Raw genomic sequence first — 5,195 nt, 5'->3', positions numbered from 1 at the left:
CGTTTAAGGGCTTAGGGGCTTGCCTGATGCAACAAGATGATGATGGGAAAGCTCATCCTATCGCCTACGCTAGTAGAGGGTTGCGGGGCGCCGAGAAGGGTTACAGCGGCTTATCTAGTTTTAAAGTAGAGCTGTTGGCATTGAAGTGGGCCGTTATGGAAAAGTTCTCGGATTATATCCTGGGCAACAAGTGCATAATATATACTGATCATAACCCGTTGGTTCATTTGGAGACAGCGAAGCTTGGGGCCACTGAACATCGTTGGGTCGCCCAGCTAGCAAACTTTGACCTAGAGATCAAATACAAGCCTGGGCGAGATAATAAATGCGCCGATGCACGGAGTAGAACTGTTCTGGCGAAAGAAGTGATTGATGGCGTTGTTGGGAACATTCCTAAAGAAGATTTGAAATCCAAGTGTGAAGTCGGAGCTATCATCGTTGAAGATTGCCAACCTGCTGTTTTCCCGTCATTCTGTAAACAACAGCTGCAACAATTCCAACTTCAATCGCCTGCCATTAATGAAATAATAAAACTGAAAGCTGATCAGAACGACCAAAAACCCAACTCAGACTCTAAGGCTGTACGAAGTTGGCTATAAAGAGAATGGGACAATCTATGGATCAAAGATGGTGTATTGTACTGATTAAAAGATGACGAGATACATGAACGAGTGATGCAGTATGCTGTACCTGAAGCAATGAGAGAAGAAATACTAGACATGCTTCATGATAGATGGGGACATCAAGGTGTCATTTTATTATTTAATGTCATACTGTTGTTATTTTATAGACCAGTTTTCCTTGTCAGTGCAAATGGAATAGTTACTTTTATATGTATGTTTTCTGTTTAAATTATTCTTAAAATGGATTAAAGTAGCGATGAGAATGAACTGATTGTGAGTTTGTTACTTAGAAATGTGAAGAAAAAAGCAACAAAAAGATCTCATTGCAGGTTGAGATCCATGGCTAAATGGAAAAAAAGGATTAGCCTTTATCTGGTGATTAATCTCTTAGGTTTTCACACCTACACATAAGCAATCCTTGACTGATGCACATTTATTTTATAATGTTATGCCATAAATTATATAGTGGGCTACGAATAATGTTTTATTTCATGATTTTGAACATTTTCATGCTTTTCCCGTTAAAATTGGCCAAGTACTTACGAAGATATGATATTAATCATTGTTTTTGGTAAGGTTTTGGTCAGCTATTCGATATAATACCCTACACCCCTCTGCTGATAACCATTCAAGCAAGGCCTGACTTATCAGCTAGACAGAGAAACTTGGTACAAAATGAATAGAAACGCGTTCATGAAGTGGTACGGTGTTTTGAGGCGATAGGTCTAAGCCTAGGTATTTTTACACAGTTTTGAAGAAGATGGAAGTGTTTAATTAAGGAAAGTGTTCGTTCTGATTGACACTTTTTAACCAGAATAGCAATGGGTCAAAACAGCAATGAACCAAAATATAATAATAATAATAATAATAATATTGGGCGAAACACAATATAAAAGCAGTAGACATTTAAATAATTTAAAATTTAAAATAGTGACAAAATGATTATATAATGACATTAATTAAAAATAATAATAATGAAACAGTACAGTAGTAGTAATAATAATAATAAGAAATAGGCCTGATAACAATATCACAAAATACAAATTAAATAATAAAAATAAACACAATAATATCAGTGAACGTTCAAATAAATAAAACTTTAAAATACATACAAAAAAAAAAATATACCCGATATGTCATAAAAGTTTATTGCCGTTTTGAACTGAGACCCTCCTTAAAGTACTGATCGACTTTGAGGGCTGCAGAGTGATGATCATTTGGTACATTGATGAAGAATGTCGATGAATTTCTTGAAAAGAAATTTCCAGGGTGTGTGTTGAAAAGAATTTGGGAACATTTGAACTATTTGAAATGCTAGAGTGTTTAGAGGTATTCCAACCAATGATGAGACTTTCAGCAGGTTTATGCTTTGAACGAATGCCTGTGTTATTTTATTTTATTATTTTATTTTATTTCATTTCACAATCAACAGCGGGGAGCCTGCCACTTACAGAATGGAATATCATAAAACAAAGAGAACAATAAAGAACAATCCAGTACAATACACACAAAAAAACAGTCAAAAATCTAAATATATAACTTAATTTTACGTTTAAACGTTCTAAATGAATCATAATAAATATCAATAGAATTATCTTTATCAACAAGAGAATTATAAAATTTAGGTAATCGAACAATAAAACTAAATTTAGTAGCATTAACATGAGAAAATTTAACATTAAATAAGGAACTGATAGAATAATTATTAATTATTATTATATTATAATTACGACATCGATAAGTTTTAACAGATAAACCAAAAACGGAAATAAGATCAGAACCATAAACTCCATTAACGCAATTATAAAAAAAGAGAGAATCAAGGTAATTTAGTCTAGAACTTAAAGTAGGAAGAATGATATAATTGGAAGGGATATTACAAGTACGAGAAACAAATTTAACAAATATTTTTGAATAATATTAATTTTAGTAAGGCATGTATTAGACATGCAATTAAAAATAACAGAATTAAATTCGATATAAGGTCTAACAAGTGAACAATACAGATTAGTTAATGCTTTTTGGTTCTTAATATTCCAACAGTTGCGTTAATTAGGCCTAGCATTCTATTACTTTTGCAGCAAACCTGTTTTATATGGTCATTAAAAGTCAACTTAGAATCAATAGTAATACCAAGGTCACGGTGAAAATATACGACCTCCAAGATGTGGCCGTTAACATTATAAGGGAAAGAAATTTTACGTTGTTTAAGTGTGATAGTCAAAATCTTGCATTTGTTTAAGTTGAGGGACATTTCCCAAGTGTTGCACCATAAGTACAATATATCTAAATCGTCTTGAATAGATTTGGCATCTATATGTATTATAGTAGCGGCCTAGCAGCACTGCCTGGATAAGGTGATCCGTGGGTATAAATATTATAAATAGTACTAGGCCTAGCTAATAGGCCTAGCCAGCTCTAGTAGTAGTAGGTCTAGGCATAGGAGAGGATAGGCCTTTTCCACGAATTATCGGTATACATTTTGAAGTGATGACAAACATTGCGAATCAGCGGTGCGTAACCAACAGAAATAAGATAAGCTTTTGGGCTGATTTTCTGACATCATGTTATTTAAAATATTAAAACTCCATAACAGGGCGTCGTATCCAAAATGTTTTTCCAGCAAAATGTTTTTAAAAGACTAGTCTACACCACTATATGATTTAAAAAAATATTGAAAAATGTTTGTGACCCTTGAAATCAAGATGGAAAAGCCTGTCTAAGTAGTGTCTTAAAATAGGCCTATGCATTACTGTGCAGTAGCATAGTACAGTACTTTCATGTTACTGTTCCAGGTACCGATAATATTCAGATTTCTCTTATTATAAAGTACAAGTTATGTTTTATAAAGAAGTATAGTATAGTAAATCATGTTTTTAACACAGGATACTCTCATATGCTAACTAAAACAATGCTAGTCCAGAGTATTACTAGTAGTACTGCAAATTAAATTTTTGTATAGACTATGCAAGTTAGGATTGTTATTATGTTATTGTCAGTTTCTTTTTATGTACCTATCATGCTCACTTGTGTTTTTTTTTCCTATTTGCAGCAGACTTAAATTTATGAAAGGGAAAATGAAAGGATGGATTCAACTGTGCGTGAACTCTTGAGTGTTCCCCAGCACTGACAGAATACCGCAAACTCGCCAAAATAACATTGTTAAATGTGTATTTGATGACATTTCGTGTATGTTGGACTAAAAAAATTTTTTTGTTCACAGTAATCATTGAACATATAGCTTGCTATCAGTCAATCATGTCCTAAATGTATAGTTCTGGGAATCGTTAACAAACAATTATTTAACATTATTTTGTAGTTAATTCCAGTAAACAATGTAATCACAAATAACTTAAAGCTGTTTACTTGAAATCAAGTTTATCTATTTTCACTCAATATAGTTTTTAATATATAGCACTTTCTACACTATTGTTTTCTGAAGTTTCATTTCCTTCAAAATTTTGTTTAAGATGTATGGTTTTTTTTTTTGTGTGTTTAATTAGAAATTTTTAATTTCATGTTGAGTATCTGGGTTGCCCTCCATCAACAATAATTATTAGAAAAAAGTTAACTATAAGTATGAAATATCCTAGTGAAATTTTAATAACTTCCTAATACATGCAGGGGTGTATCGAGGATTTTTTTCTGGGTGGGTCGTGATCAGAATTTTTTGGACCTTTTCACAATGAAATAACAGCAAGATGATTAAAATATCAATACAATTTGCTTGAAGCAGCTGATGGCAGGCTCAGTTTCAAAATTTATGGAATTGAGATAGATTACAGTATGTCGCACAATTGGCAAAGTTTTTTGGACTCATTGCTGGTACTCATCAATGATTTTTTATTTATGTCATTGTGAAAAGCCCCTAGAAAAAAATGTCTGGAAAAATGTGAACCTTTGAAAATTTTTGGGAGGTCGTACGACCTTCCCGACCCCCCTTGCATACACCCATGACATGAAAATATTGCAAGAAGTGATTTAATCAGTCAATTTAATGGGTGCTACAAACCACCACTACAGTATTTTGTTTTTCTAATTACATCATATGCTATATATTGGGTAATTCCATGGTAACTGACGTTACATTTCATCCATTATTATATTCACATTGTTACCCACTTTATATTAAAACCATAGAAAAATGTTACAATTGATGGTGCTAACCACAAAAACCAATAATTTAAAAAAATATCGAAAAAAAAATATGTCAAAGAAACATACAAAACATGACTTGTATGCCATGAAATACTGTATTAGTATACTAGAAGTACAGTTAATTATTACAAATTTGTTAAATTGTTTGTAAAATAGTATTGACACTGGTGACTGATGTTTTTTTTGTAGTTGAATTAACCATAATAATTATGCTATTTTGTGTTCGTCACAATACATTGAATTAATTCAGGATAAATAATAACCACCTAATTAGTTGTATACATAAAAATTATATTTAGTGTGTGTGTACTTTAATCAAACAATCGTGAGTACCCAGTGCTACAAACAACCAACTACTGTACGATATTTTTTATGTGCTATTTTGCATTTGTCTCAATATAATTATTGAGATTA

Source organism: Anneissia japonica, unplaced genomic scaffold (genome assembly GCF_011630105.1).
Source record: "Anneissia japonica isolate Jap-2015-1 unplaced genomic scaffold, ASM1163010v1 scaffold514_len65802_cov208, whole genome shotgun sequence".
Lineage (NCBI taxonomy): Eukaryota > Metazoa > Echinodermata > Crinoidea > Comatulida > Comatulidae > Anneissia > Anneissia japonica.
This window is presented reverse-complemented; position numbering follows the sequence as displayed.